The sequence below is a fragment of the Salmo salar genome, unplaced genomic scaffold (genome assembly GCF_905237065.1).
Source record: "Salmo salar unplaced genomic scaffold, Ssal_v3.1, whole genome shotgun sequence".
Classification (NCBI taxonomy): Eukaryota; Metazoa; Chordata; class Actinopteri; order Salmoniformes; family Salmonidae; genus Salmo; species Salmo salar.
The window spans coordinates 14,752-31,454 of record NW_025549450.1 but is presented as its reverse complement, the minus strand read 5'-3'; the positions used below and the strand labels follow the sequence as shown (position 1 = coordinate 31,454).

The 16,703-nt window shown below is 38.8% G+C and overlaps 1 pseudogene; it reads right to left on the bottom strand.

Moving 5' to 3' along the window:
- Window positions 1-15,742, bottom strand: part of LOC123738274 (globoside alpha-1,3-N-acetylgalactosaminyltransferase 1-like) — a 39,503-nt pseudogene extending 23,761 nt beyond the window's left edge.
- Between the last annotated feature and the right edge of the window lie 961 nt (window positions 15,743-16,703).

The window sequence follows — 16,703 nt, the reverse complement described above, 5'->3', positions numbered from 1 at the left end:
TGTGCGCTTCCTACATTTGGATTAGCTTACTGAACGCACAAACAACAAGGAGTTATTTGGACATAAATTATGGACTTTATCGAACAAAACAACATTTATTGTGGACCTGGGATTCCTGGAAGTGCCTTCTGATGAAGATCAAAGGTAAGTGAATATTTCTAATGCTATTTATGATTTTAAATGACTCCAAAACGGCGGGTATCTGTATAGCCTGGTGTATTTTTCTGAGCGCAGTACTCAGATTATTGCAAAGTGTGCTTTCCCCGTGAAGCCTTTTTGAAATCTGTCACAGCGGTTGCATAAAGGAGATGTTCATCTATAATTCTTTGAATAACAGTTTAATATTTTATCAACGTTTATGATGAGAATTTTTGTAAATTGCTGTGCTGATTCACCGGCAGTATTGGAGGCAAAATATTTTCTGAACGTCAGGCGCCAATGTAAAATGCTGTTTTTGGATATAAATATGAACTTTATGGAACAAAACATACATGTATTGTGTAACATAATGTCCTAGGAGTGTCATCTGATGAAGATCGTCAAAGGTTAGTGTTTCATTTAGCTGTGTTTTGGGTTTTATTGACACATGTCCTTGCTTGGAAAATGGCTGTGTGATTATTTTTGTCTATGTACTCTCCTAACATAATCTAATGTTTTGCTTTCGCTGTAAAGCCTTTTTAAAATCGGACAATGTGGTTACATCAAGGAGACGTGTATCTTTAAAATGGTTTAAAATAGTCGTATGTTTGAGAAAGCTGAATGACATTTTGTTGTTTTTCAATTTGCCGCCCCTGATATTTCACTGGCTGTGTCCCGCAGGTGGGACGCTACCGTCCCACCTAGCCCATAGAAGTGATGTCATCTCTGAAAATGATCTAACGGGTAACATTAAGGAAATAGAAAGGAGTGTTTATTAAAAGTATCAAGTACCATGACTTGTTGCCAGAATTTCTCAGTTTATATCAACTAACCTGGTGTTCCTCTGGTCCTCATCAACTGGGATATGTATTTTGGAAGTGTCAAACCAAACCCTGTGAATAAGAATCAATCAGAAAATCCACATCACATTATAGCATCATTAGGGTGTAATAAATTAACAGAAACTTCAGCTTACATGTTTTGCCTTTCATTGAAGTGGTTGAAGACCACATACCTTTGGGGAGAGAGGAGAGAATCAGTTCAAGTCTGTCATGAAAACATTTCCGCCCACTACGCTATGAAACCACACGCTATTACAGAGACTGATATTACCTGCCACAATTGATACGGTGAAAACAATGTGTAGAAAGGAACAGAAACTCACATCAATACCTTTGTCAGATACAGTGAGGGGAAAAAAGTATTTGATCCCCTGCTGATTTTGTACGTTTGCCCACTGACAAAGAAATTATCAGTCTATAATTTTAATGGTAGGTTTATTTGAACAGTGAGAGACAGAAAAACAACCAAAAAATCCTGAAAAACACATGTCAAAAATGTTATAAATTGATTTGCATTTTAATGAGGGAAATAAGTATTTGACCCCCTCTCAATCAGAAAGATTTCTGGCTCCCAGGTGTCTTTTATACAGGTAACGAGCTGAGATTAGGAGCACACTCTTAAAGGGCTAGGGGGCAGTATTGACACGGCTGGATAAAAAACATACCTGATTTAATCTGGTTACCACTCCTACCCAGTAACTAGAATATGCATATACCTATTACATATGGATAGAAAACACCCTAAAGTTTCTAAAACTGTTTGAATGGTGTCTGTGAGTATAACAGAACTCAAATGGCAGGTCAAAACCTGAGAGATTCCTTTACAGGAAGTGGCCTGTCTGACCATTTCTTGAACTTCTTTTCCATCTCTATCTTTTACTAAGGATCTCTGCTCTAACGTGACACTTCCCACGTCGTCCATAGGCGCTCAGAGCCCGGGAAAAAACAGAATGTCGTCATTCCAGCCCCAGGCTGAAACACATTATACACTTTCTCAAGTGGCCGATCAAGGGACTCTGGGCTTATGCGCGTGACCCGACCGCCCCGCCTTTGTGATTTTTTCCTCTGTTTGCCGAAAAGTAGATTCCCTGTCGGAATATTATCGCTTTCTACGAGAAAAATGGCGTAAAAATTGATTTTAAACAGCGGTTGACATGCTTCGAAGTACGGTAATGGAATATTTAGAATTTTATTGTCACGAATTGCGCCATGCGCGACACTTCTTTACCATTTCGGATAGTGTCTGGAACGCATACGAACAAAACGCCGCTATTCGGATATAACGATGGATTATTTTGGACCAAACCAACATTTGTTATTGAAGTAGCAGTCCTGGGTGTGCATTCTGACGAAGACAACAAAAGGTAATCAAACTTTTATAATAGTAAATATGATTATGGTGAGTGCTAAACTTGCCGGGTGTCTAAATAGCGAGCCCGTGATGCCTGGGCTATGTACTTAGAATATTGCAAAATATGCTTTCACCAAAAAGCTATTTTAAAATCGGACATATCGAGTGCATAGAGGAGGTCTGTATCTATAATTCTTAAAATAATTGTTATGCTTTTTGTGAACGTTTATCGTGAGTAATTTAGTAAAATGTTAGCGAATTCCCCGGAAGTTTGCGGGGGGTATGCTAGTTCTGAACGTCACATGCTAATGTAAAAAGCTGGTTTTTGATATAAATATGAACTTGATTGAACAAAACATGCATGTATTGTATAACATAATGTCCTAGGGTTGTCATCTGATGAAGATCATCAAAGGTGAGTGCTGCATTTAGCTGTCTTCTGGGTTTTGGTGACATTATATGCTGGCTTGAAAAATGGGTGTCTGATTATTTCTGGCTTGGTACTCTGCTGACATAATCTAATGTTTTGCTTTCGTTGTAAAGCCTTTTTGAAATCGGACAGTGTGGTTAGATTAACGAGAGTCTTATCTTTAAATGGCTGTAAAATAGTCATATGTTTGAGAAATTGAAGTAATAGGATTTTGAAGATTTTGAAAATCGCGCCACAGGCTGGCAGTGGATGTTACGTAGGTGGGACGAATTCGTCCCGCCGGTCCCATAGAGATTAAACCTTTTTGAAATCGGACGACGTGGGTCGATTCAGGAGAGGTGTATCTATAAAAAAAAAAAACTAAATTTTTAATTAAAATAAAAAAATTATTACATTTTGTTATGCTAATGGCGATATGATTTTTCGCTGGATTTTGATCCCGCTGACGGGATGAGACGCTGTTAACTGATTCCATATGTGTTATTTCATAGTTGTGATGTCTTTACTATTATTCTACAATGTAGAAAATAGTAAAAATATAGAAAAATCCTGGAATGAGTAGGTGTGTCCAAACTGGTACTCTACGTAACTCAACATTTTTATTATGTATCTCGACAGAATAGACAGATCAGAGCAAATGGCTGTCACACTATCTAATGTCACGTAAGACAATTTTTTTCAATTTTTTATTTAACCTTTATTTAACTGGGCAAGTCAGTTAAGAACAAATTCTTATTTACAATAACAGCCTAGGAACAGCCTAGGAACTGCCTTGTTCAGGGGCAGAATGACTAAACTTTACATTGTCAGCTCAGGGATTAGATCTAGCAACATTTTCGGTTACTGGCCCAACGCTCTAACCACTACCTGTCGCCACGAAATGTATGTATCTTTCCAAGATTGACGAAGTGTAACATGAAAAAGGAATTTGAAGTAAATGGCAACCAAAGTCAAATTTAAGAATCATTGTGGAAAAAGAGGATCTTAACAATGACCCCCAGGCTCTTCCACATCAGGAAAATAATAAATACTGGTATCAGAATCACTTTATTTGACAAGTACATTTGCACATAGGCCTACCTGTAATGTAACTTAATGAATAGCTGCTGCCAGCAATAGACAATGTACAAACAGAATACAGACACAAAGTCAACACATAAAACTCTGGAGTAAAGCTGATTGACAGTGAGGATATTTACAGATGGGAAATATCTGCAGACTCAAGCTCAACTGGTAGAACTGGTAAACTGTTGAACAGCAAACTTTAAAGCTGACAAAGTACTATGTGAAACAGTCTAGTTACCTCGTTGCAGAAGAAGCTGTGGCCAGGCAAAGGCATATGTTTTGATTCTCACATTGATTTATGATGTATAGACTCATTCTTTAGATAATATTACATTTATTTTGTGTTTTTTACATTTTCATGACATTATCAATCATTTCAGATAGCTATATGTATTCATGTGTTAAAGCTACATTCAAATCTTTTAATTTGACAAGTTAATTAATTTCACTCGTACATTTTAGCCCAGTATGTCTTTACTCTTTTGGCCCGTTGTCATCCCATCCCTCCTGACAGTCCCACTGCATGCTTCCAGAGGGAGGAGAGAGAGGATTGGACTGGACTTCCCATCCCTCTTGTGGCTCGTTTGTCTCTGTGTCCCATTGTTTGCATTGTTTGTGTGTGTGTGTGTGTGTGTGTTTCACACCTCTGTGTGAAGCACTGTCCAGACATTGTCCAAATAATCGTATTCATTATGATGGAAAACTGCTCCTAGATCAGCACTCCTAATCTGAGATGCTTTGTGGACAGAGCTGATCTTGCTGCTGCTCTCTCTCACCTGGCCAGTTGTGAGGGCCAGTTTACAATTCCCTTGACCTGCTACGTCCAGTATGGGAAGGGAGCTCACTGAAGGAGATGATGTGCTTAATGTCACCAGCAGGGAATTTGTAACAAAGTGTCATTTTTTTTGTGTATTTATTTTGCATTACAGTAATGTAGATTTGTAAAATGTGTCAACTGTAATGATCTTACAGCAATATTGATCCCTTTATATTAATTATGTTATTCCCCACAGAGAAGATGAGGATTCCCCCCCCCACTGCTGTCTCTAATGCTGCCTGTACTGAAGGTTCAACCTCCATCACTCCACAAAGGCCCCAGTCCTCTTCCACTACCCCCACTGCGGGCACTGGCACCACTCCCCTCTGGTGCCAGTTCATCTCAACCCTCAGTTTCCTGTAATCCATGATCAGCTCCTTTGTCTTGCTGATGTTGAGGGAGAGGTTTTTGTCCTGGCACCAAACTGCCAGGTCTCTAAGCTGTCTCGTCATCGTCAGTGATCACCGCCGTGTCATTGGCAAACTTAATGATGGTGTTGGAGTCATGTGCTGCCACGCAGTCCTGGGTGAACAGGGAGAACAGGAGAAGGCTAAGCACACACCCCTAAGGGGCCCCCGTGTTGAGGCTCAGCATGGCGGATTTGTTTTTGCCAAACCTCACAACCTGGGTGCGGCCCTTCAGGAAGTCCAGTGGTCGATTTCAGAGGGAGGTGTTTATTCCCTGGGTCCTTAGATTAGTGAGGAGCTTGGAGGGCACTATGGTGTTAAACACTGAGCTGTAGTCATTGAACAGCATTCTCACATAGGTGTTCCTTTTGTCCAGGTGGGAAAGGGCAGTGTGGAGTACAATAACGACGTGGGAAGTGTCACGTTACCGCAGAGATCCTTTGTAATGGAATGAGATGTCAAAGAAAGACAATAAATGGTCAGACAGGCCACTTCCTGTAAAGGAATCTCTCAGGTTTTGACCTGCCATTTGAGTTCTGTTATACTCAGACACCATTCAAACAGTTTTAGAAACTTTGGAGTGTTTTCTATCCAAAGCCAATAATTATATGCATATTCTAGTTACTGGGCAGGAGTAGTAACCAGATTAAATCGGGTACGTTTTTTTTATCCAGCCGTGTCAATACTGCCCCCTAGCCCTAACAGGTTAAAAAGGCCCTAAAGATTGATGTTTTACAACGTTTGACATGTTTCAACGAACGTAAATATAACTTTTTGTTGTGAAATTTTCTGTGCGCTTCCTACATTTGGATTAGCTTACTGAACGCACAAACAACAAGGAGTTATTTGGACATAAATTATGGACTTTATCGAACAAAACAACATTTATTGTGGACCTGGGATTCCTGGAAGTGCCTTCTGATGAAGATCAAAGGTAAGTGAATATTTCTAATGCTATTTATGATTTTAAATGACTCCAAAACGGCGGGTATCTGTATAGCCTGGTGTATTTTTCTGAGCGCAGTACTCAGATTATTGCAAAGTGTGCTTTCCCCGTGAAGCCTTTTTGAAATCTGTCACAGCGGTTGCATAAAGGAGATGTTCATCTATAATTCTTTGAATAACAGTTTAATATTTTATCAACGTTTATGATGAGAATTTTTGTAAATTGCTGTGCTGATTCACCGGCAGTATTGGAGGCAAAATATTTTCTGAACGTCAGGCGCCAATGTAAAATGCTGTTTTTGGATATAAATATGAACTTTATGGAACAAAACATACATGTATTGTGTAACATAATGTCCTAGGAGTGTCATCTGATGAAGATCGTCAAAGGTTAGTGTTTCATTTAGCTGTGTTTTGGGTTTTATTGACACATGTCCTTGCTTGGAAAATGGCTGTGTGATTATTTTTGTCTATGTACTCTCCTAACATAATCTAATGTTTTGCTTTCGCTGTAAAGCCTTTTTAAAATCGGACAATGTGGTTACATCAAGGAGACGTGTATCTTTAAAATGGTTTAAAATAGTCGTATGTTTGAGAAAGCTGAATGACATTTTGTTGTTTTTCAATTTGCCGCCCTGATATTTCACTGGCTGTGTCCCGCAGGTGGGACGCTACCGTCCCACCTAGCCCATAGAAGTGATGTCATCTCTGAAAATGATCTAACGGGTAACATTAAGGAAATAGAAAGGAGTGTTTATTAAAAGTATCAAGTACCATGACTTGTTGCCAGAATTTCTCAGTTTATATCAACTAACCTGGTGTTCCTCTGGTCCTCATCAACTGGGATATGTATTTTGGAAGTGTCAAACCAAACCCTGTGAATAAGAATCAATCAGAAAATCCACATCACATTATAGCATCATTAGGGTGTAATAAATTAACAGAAACTTCAGCTTACATGTTTTGCCTTTCATTGAAGTGGTTGAAGACCACATACCTTTGGGGAGAGAGGAGAGAATCAGTTCAAGTCTGTCATGAAAACATTTCCGCCCACTACGCTATGAAACCACACGCTATTACAGAGACTGATATTACCTGCCACAATTGATACGGTGAAAACAATGTGTAGAAAGGAACAGAAACTCACATCAATACCTTTGTCAGATACAGTGAGGGGAAAAAAGTATTTGATCCCCTGCTGATTTTGTACGTTTGCCCACTGACAAAGAAATTATCAGTCTATAATTTTAATGGTAGGTTTATTTGAACAGTGAGAGACAGAAAAACAACCAAAAAAATCCTGAAAAACACATGTCAAAAATGTTATAAATTGATTTGCATTTTAATGAGGGAAATAAGTATTTGACCCCCTCTCAATCAGAAAGATTTCTGGCTCCCAGGTGTCTTTTATACAGGTAACGAGCTGAGATTAGGAGCACACTCTTAAAGGGCTAGGGGGCAGTATTGACACGGCTGGATAAAAAACATACCTGATTTAATCTGGTTACCACTCCTACCCAGTAACTAGAATATGCATATACCTATTACATATGGATAGAAAACACCCTAAAGTTTCTAAAACTGTTTGAATGGTGTCTGTGAGTATAACAGAACTCAAATGGCAGGTCAAAACCTGAGAGATTCCTTTACAGGAAGTGGCCTGTCTGACCATTTCTTGAACTTCTTTTCCATCTCTATCTTTTACTAAGGATCTCTGCTCTAACGTGACACTTCCCACGTCGTCCATAGGCGCTCAGAGCCCGGGAAAAAACAGAATGTCGTCATTCCAGCCCCAGGCTGAAACACATTATACACTTTCTCAAGTGGCCGATCAAGGGACTCTGGGCTTATGCGCGTGACCCGACCGCCCCCGCCTTTGTGATTTTTTCCTCTGTTTGCCGAAAAGTAGATTCCCTGTCGGAATATTATCGCTTTTCTACGAGAAAAATGGCGTAAAAATTGATTTTAAACAGCGGTTGACATGCTTCGAAGTACGGTAATGGAATATTTAGAATTTTATTGTCACGAATTGCGCCATGCGCGCGACACTTCTTTACCATTTCGGATAGTGTCTGGACGCATACGAACAAAACGCCGCTATTCGGATATAACGATGGATTATTTTGGACCAAACCAACATTTGTTATTGAAGTAGCAGTCCTGGGTGTGCATTCTGACGAAGACAACAAAAGGTAATCAAACTTTTATAATAGTAAATATGATTATGGTGAGTGCTAAACTTGCCGGGTGTCTAAATAAGCGAGCCCGTGATGCCTGGGCTATGTACTTAGAATATTGCAAAATGTGCTTTCACCAAAAAGCTATTTTAAAATCGGACATATCGAGTGCATAGAGGAGGTCTGTATCTATAATTCTTAAAATAATTGTTATGCTTTTTGTGAACGTTTATCGTGAGTAATTTAGTAAAATGTTAGCGAATTCCCCGGAAGTTTGCGGGGGTATGCTAGTTCTGAACGTCACATGCTAATGTAAAAAGCTGGTTTTTGATATAAATATGAACTTGATTGAACAAAACATGCATGTATTGTATAACATAATGTCCTAGGGTTGTCATCTGATGAAGATCATCAAAGGTGAGTGCTGCATTTAGCTGTCTTCTGGGTTTTGGTGACATTATATGCTGGCTTGAAAAATGGGTGTCTGATTATTTCTGGCTTGGTACTCTGCTGACATAATCTAATGTTTTGCTTTCGTTGTAAAGCCTTTTTGAAATCGGACAGTGTGGTTAGATTAACGAGAGTCTTATCTTTAAATGGCTGTAAAATAGTCATATGTTTGAGAAATTGAAGTAATAGGATTTTGAAGATTTTGAAAATCGCGCCACAGGCTGGCAGTGGATGTTACGTAGGTGGGACGAATTCGTCCCGCCGGTCCCATAGAGGTTAAACCTTTTTGAAATCGGACGACGTGGGTCGATTCAGGAGAGGTGTATCTATAAAAAAAAAAACTAAATTTTTAATTAAAATAAAAAATTATTACATTTTGTTATGCTAATGGCGATATGATTTTTCGCTGGATTTTGATCCCGCTGACGGGATGAGACGCTGTTAACTGATTCCATATGTGTTATTTCATAGTTGTGATGTCTTTACTATTATTCTACAATGTAGAAAATAGTAAAAATATAGAAAAATCCTGGAATGAGTAGGTGTGTCCAAACTGGTACTCTACGTAACTCAACATTTTTATTATGTATCTCGACAGAATAGACAGATCAGAGCAAATGGCTGTCACACTATCTAATGTCACGTAAGACAATTTTTTTCAATTTTTTATTTAACCTTTATTTAACTGGGCAAGTCAGTTAAGAACAAATTCTTATTTACAATAACAGCCTAGGAACAGCCTAGGAACTGCCTTGTTCAGGGGCAGAATGACTAAACTTTACATTGTCAGCTCAGGGATTAGATCTAGCAACATTTTCGGTTACTGGCCCAACGCTCTAACCACTACCTGTCGCCACGAAATGTATGTATCTTTCCAAGATTGACGAAGTGTAACATGAAAAAGGAATTTGAAGTAAATGGCAACCAAAGTCAAATTTAAGAATCATTGTGGAAAAAGAGGATCTTAACAATGACCCCCAGGCTCTTCCACATCAGGAAAATAATAAATACTGGTATCAGAATCACTTTATTTGACAAGTACATTTGCACATAGGCCTACCTGTAATGTAACTTAATGAATAGCTGCTGCCAGCAATAGACAATGTACAAACAGAATACAGACACAAAGTCAACACATAAAACTCTGGAGTAAAGCTGATTGACAGTGAGGATATTTACAGATGGGAAATATCTGCAGACTCAAGCTCAACTGGTAGAACTGGTAAACTGTTGAACAGCAAACTTTAAAGCTGACAAAGTACTATGTGAAACAGTCTAGTTACCTCGTTGCAGAAGAAGCTGTGGCCAGGCAAAGGCATATGTTTTGATTCTCACATTGATTTATGATGTATAGACTCATTCTTTAGATAATATTACATTTATTTTGTGTTTTTTACATTTTCATGACATTATCAATCATTTCAGATAGCTATATGTATTCATGTGTTAAAGCTACATTCAAATCTTTTAATTTGACAAGTTAATTAATTTCACTCGTACATTTTAGCCCAGTATGTCTTTACTCTTTTGGCCCGTTGTCATCCCATCCCTCCTGACAGTCCCACTGCATGCTTCCAGAGGGAGGAGAGAGAGGATTGGACTGGACTTCCCATCCCTCTTGTGGCTCGTTTGTCTCTGTGTCCCATTGTTTGCATTGTTTGTGTGTGTGTGTGTGTGTGTGTTTCACACCTCTGTGTGAAGCACTGTCCAGACATTGTCCAAATAATCGTATTCATTATGATGGAAAACTGCTCCTAGATCAGCACTCCTAATCTGAGATGCTTTGTGGACAGAGCTGATCTTGCTGCTGCTCTCTCTCACCTGGCCAGTTGTGAGGGCCAGTTTACAATTCCCTTGACCTGCTACGTCCAGTATGGGAAGGGAGCTCACTGAAGGAGATGATGTGCTTAATGTCACCAGCAGGGAATTTGTAACAAAGTGTCATTTTTTTTGTGTATTTATTTTGCATTACAGTAATGTAGATTTGTAAAATGTGTCAACTGTAATGATCTTACAGCAATATTGATCCCTTTATATTAATTATGTTATTCCCCACAGAGAAGATGAGGATTCCCCCCCCACTGCTGTCTCTAATGCTGCCTGTACTGAAGGTTCAACCTCCATCACTCCACAAAGGCCCCAGTCCTCTTCCACTACCCCCACTGCGGGCACTGGCACCACTCCCCTCTGGTGCCAGTTCATCTCAACCCTCAGTTTCCTGTAATCCATGATCAGCTCCTTTGTCTTGCTGATGTTGAGGGAGAGGTTTTTGTCCTGGCACCAAACTGCCAGGTCTCTAAGCTGTCTCGTCATCGTCAGTGATCACCGCCGTGTCATTGGCAAACTTAATGATGGTGTTGGAGTCATGTGCTGCCACGCAGTCCTGGGTGAACAGGGAGAACAGGAGAAGGCTAAGCACACACCCCTAAGGGGCCCCCGTGTTGAGGCTCAGCATGGCGGATTTGTTTTTGCCAAACCTCACAACCTGGGTGCGGCCCTTCAGGAAGTCCAGTGGTCGATTTCAGAGGGAGGTGTTTATTCCCTGGGTCCTTAGATTAGTGAGGAGCTTGGAGGGCACTATGGTGTTAAACACTGAGCTGTAGTCATTGAACAGCATTCTCACATAGGTGTTCCTTTTGTCCAGGTGGGAAAGGGCAGTGTGGAGTACAATAACGACGTGGGAAGTGTCACGTTACCGCAGAGATCCTTTGTAATGGAATGAGATGTCAAAGAAAGACAATAAATGGTCAGACAGGCCACTTCCTGTAAAGGAATCTCTCAGGTTTTGACCTGCCATTTGAGTTCTGTTATACTCAGACACCATTCAAACAGTTTTAGAAACTTTGGAGTGTTTTCTATCCAAAGCCAATAATTATATGCATATTCTAGTTACTGGGCAGGAGTAGTAACCAGATTAAATCGGGTACGTTTTTTTATCCAGCCGTGTCAATACTGCCCCCTAGCCCTAACAGGTTAAAAAGGCCCTAAAGATTGATGTTTTACAACGTTTGACATGTTTCAACGAACGTAAATATAACTTTTTGTTGTGAAATTTTCTGTGCGCTTCCTACATTTGGATTAGCTTACTGAACGCACAAACAACAAGGAGTTATTTGGACATAAATTATGGACTTTATCGAACAAAACAACATTTATTGTGGACCTGGGATTCCTGGAAGTGCCTTCTGATGAAGATCAAAGGTAAGTGAATATTTCTAATGCTATTTATGATTTTAAATGACTCCAAAACGGCGGGTATCTGTATAGCCTGGTGTATTTTTCTGAGCGCAGTACTCAGATTATTGCAAAGTGTGCTTTCCCCGTGAAGCCTTTTTGAAATCTGTCACAGCGGTTGCATAAAGGAGATGTTCATCTATAATTCTTTGAATAACAGTTTAATATTTTATCAACGTTTATGATGAGAATTTTTGTAAATTGCTGTGCTGATTCACCGGCAGTATTGGAGGCAAAATATTTTCTGAACGTCAGGCGCCAATGTAAAATGCTGTTTTTGGATATAAATATGAACTTTATGGAACAAAACATACATGTATTGTGTAACATAATGTCCTAGGAGTGTCATCTGATGAAGATCGTCAAAGGTTAGTGTTTCATTTAGCTGTGTTTTGGGTTTTATTGACACATGTCCTTGCTTGGAAAATGGCTGTGTGATTATTTTTGTCTATGTACTCTCCTAACATAATCTAATGTTTTGCTTTCGCTGTAAAGCCTTTTTAAAATCGGACAATGTGGTTACATCAAGGAGACGTGTATCTTTAAAATGGTTTAAAATAGTCGTATGTTTGAGAAAGCTGAATGACATTTTGTTGTTTTTCAATTTGCCGCCCTGATATTTCACTGGCTGTGTCCCGCAGGTGGGACGCTACCGTCCCACCTAGCCCATAGAAGTGATGTCATCTCTGAAAATGATCTAACGGGTAACATTAAGGAAATAGAAAGGAGTGTTTATTAAAAGTATCAAGTACCATGACTTGTTGCCAGAATTTCTCAGTTTATATCAACTAACCTGGTGTTCCTCTGGTCCTCATCAACTGGGATATGTATTTTGGAAGTGTCAAACCAAACCCTGTGAATAAGAATCAATCAGAAAATCCACATCACATTATAGCATCATTAGGGTGTAATAAATTAACAGAAACTTCAGCTTACATGTTTTGCCTTTCATTGAAGTGGTTGAAGACCACATACCTTTGGGGAGAGAGGAGAGAATCAGTTCAAGTCTGTCATGAAAACATTTCCGCCCACTACGCTATGAAACCACACGCTATTACAGAGACTGATATTACCTGCCACAATTGATACGGTGAAAACAATGTGTAGAAAGGAACAGAAACTCACATCAATACCTTTGTCAGATACAGTGAGGGGAAAAAAGTATTTGATCCCCTGCTGATTTTGTACGTTTGCCCACTGACAAAGAAATTATCAGTCTATAATTTTAATGGTAGGTTTATTTGAACAGTGAGAGACAGAAAAACAACCAAAAAAATCCTGAAAAACACATGTCAAAAATGTTATAAATTGATTTGCATTTTAATGAGGGAAATAAGTATTTGACCCCCTCTCAATCAGAAAGATTTCTGGCTCCCAGGTGTCTTTTATACAGGTAACGAGCTGAGATTAGGAGCACACTCTTAAAGGGCTAGGGGGCAGTATTGACACGGCTGGATAAAAAACATACCTGATTTAATCTGGTTACCACTCCTACCCAGTAACTAGAATATGCATATACCTATTACATATGGATAGAAAACACCCTAAAGTTTCTAAAACTGTTTGAATGGTGTCTGTGAGTATAACAGAACTCAAATGGCAGGTCAAAACCTGAGAGATTCCTTTACAGGAAGTGGCCTGTCTGACCATTTCTTGAACTTCTTTTCCATCTCTATCTTTTACTAAGGATCTCTGCTCTAACGTGACACTTCCCACGTCGTCCATAGGCGCTCAGAGCCCGGGAAAAAACAGAATGTCGTCATTCCAGCCCCAGGCTGAAACACATTATACACTTTCTCAAGTGGCCGATCAAGGGACTCTGGGCTTATGCGCGTGACCCGACCGCCCCCGCCTTTGTGATTTTTTCCTCTGTTTGCCGAAAAGTAGATTCCCTGTCGGAATATTATCGCTTTTCTACGAGAAAAATGGCGTAAAAATTTATTTTAAACAGCGGTTGACATGCTTCGAAGTACGGTAATGGAATATTTAGAATTTTATTGTCACGAATTGCGCCATGCGCGCGACACTTCTTTACCATTTCGGATAGTGTCTGGAACGCACGAACAAAACGCCGCTATTCGGATATAACGATGGATTATTTTGGACCAAACCAACATTTGTTATTGAAGTAGCAGTCCTGGGTGTGCATTCTGACGAAGACAACAAAAGGTAATCAAACTTTTATAATAGTAAATATGATTATGGTGAGTGCTAAACTTGCCGGGTGTCTAAATAAGCGAGCCCGTGATGCCTGGGCTATGTACTTAGAATATTGCAAAATATGCTTTCACCAAAAAGCTATTTTAAAATCGGACATATCGAGTGCATAGAGGAGGTCTGTATCTATAATTCTTAAAATAATTGTTATGCTTTTTGTGAACGTTTATCGTGAGTAATTTAGTAAAATGTTAGCGAATTCCCGTAAGTTTGCGGGGGTATGCTAGTTCTGAACGTCACATGCTAATGTAAAAAGCTGGTTTTTGATATAAATATGAACTTGATTGAACAAAACATGCATGTATTGTATAACATAATGTCCTAGGGTTGTCATCTGATGAAGATCATCAAAGGTGAGTGCTGCATTTAGCTGTCTTCTGGGTTTTGGTGACATTATATGCTGGCTTGAAAAATGGGTGTCTGATTATTTCTGGCTTGGTACTCTGCTGACATAATCTAATGTTTTGCTTTCGTTGTAAAGCCTTTTTGAAATCGGACAGTGTGGTTAGATTAACGAGAGTCTTATCTTTAAATGGCTGTAAAATAGTCATATGTTTGAGAAATTGAAGTAATAGGATTTTGAAGATTTTGAAAATCGCGCCACAGGCTGCAAGTGGCTGTTACGTAGGTGGGACGCAAGCGTCCCACCTAGCCCATAGAGGTTAAAGGGAGTGATTGGATTGAATGCACTTAGCTGTTTCTCTGTGCATGACAATTCTCCCTAGTTGTTACCGCCCCTTGTTAGTGGGCAAGACTGGCCATGATTGAAAATTTAAACCCAACCCTAAAATATCCAAGGATTTAGGAACATCATAGTTTTCCCTAAATATTGCAAATCTTTGGAAGATACTATCTTTATTAAGACCAGAATTATGCTATTTACACTTTGTAGTCAACTTTGGCCCTTGAATCAGTGTTTGACTAATATTGATGCCACGGGATGATTTCAACCAGTGAAGTTGTTTTTCTGGTTCAGATCCTCTATGAGGTGGGTATTGCAAGTATACTTTAAGGTGGGACAAATTAGCACGCAAAGTACACTTAGTTGACATGAAATAGTACAAAAACACTACTTGAATTCTACTTTAAATGTAGGTGTCCCAAAGTAACACCATTTAAGTAACATTAAATACATGCATAGTATATAAAAATACAACCATGAAAGGTATACTGACATAGTACACCAAAGCTAGATAAAGTGCACCTTTAGTGTACATGGGATATGCTAGCGACATTACTATTTGCAATTATCTTTCAGTGCCACTACAAATTCACCGAATGTATATTGAGAACACTCAAATAAAATCTTTCAAGTACAGTTTAAGGTGGGTAGATAAGGTGGGTATTACAAACACTTTTAGGTGGGTCAGTATACTTTACTCAGTACACTTAGTTGACATGAAATTGTACTATATCACTTTAATTCAACTTCAATTTATTTAGTACAGATTTAGCTGTTCCAAAATAACACCATTTACATACACACATAGCACATGCATAGTAATTACATAAAATATAGAAAAACACATACCCCAGAAGCAAGAAGATTCCAACAATGATAAGGAGAACAAACTGCTTTACATTTGAACTGAAACACATTGTTCTTCCAATAGTGTCAGCAAATATTTAGTTTATCCTACACTAGAAGCAATGTCCAATCAAATGAAGATATCTCAAATGAAACTAGTGGATCTAATCAGCACGCCTAGTCAAATGAGGAGGAGGAGCCTCAGCCCTTTGAACTGTACCTCCATGGACTTATACACACATCACCATGGTAACCCACACCCAAACCAGAAATAACCTGAAAATAGAGTCCTTTACCAACCAACCCTAACCACTTGTACATGTAGTATCCATCCAAATAAGAAAGTAGAGTCAAATAATGTCAAATATGACCAAATAAGGTCAAATAAGGCCTCATATTTAGCATTAATTAGGATTCCTAATTAGCTACTCTTCATTGGGACCAAACAGGAAACAACACAACAAATACATAACCTACATAATATACATAGCACTACATTTACATTACAATGTAGTCATTTAGCAGATGCTCCCATGGATTGGCAACAAGTGTAATATTAAATAACTCTTTCACCAGTAATTAAATCCTTGGCGAGAACTTAGGTCCTAGTTAAAGTTATTTGTTTTAAGTTAAAAAGTCAGATATCAAATGTACATTCTGTCCTTTGTTTGCAAATACAGGTTTCTCTATCTGGTCATCTCTCCCTTATCCCAGTCTCAGGGGCTCTTAAAGGGGGCAGACACCCATTTAACATGAACATCACATCCCTCCTAACTTCTCAAAGACAAAACCTTTTGGACATTTGTTCAACAGCAGTAATAATAATAATAATAGTAAATAGATGGTAAAATGTACATGAAGTACAATTTATGAGACTTGCTTTAACTCTAAAAGTATTTTGTGGTAATGGTAGAAGTTTTTTAAATGTTTTAAATAACTATTTAAAGCGCATCAGTTTTAAGTATGTTTGGTTTTGAAAAAAACTTATAGTAGTATTAGTGTCTGCAATAGTAATTCTGGTGACTGGTTATAGTTGAAAAGGTAGGTAGATGAAAAGTTAAAATAGCCGGAACATATGAAAGTTGGTTCAGTGTATCTCGCT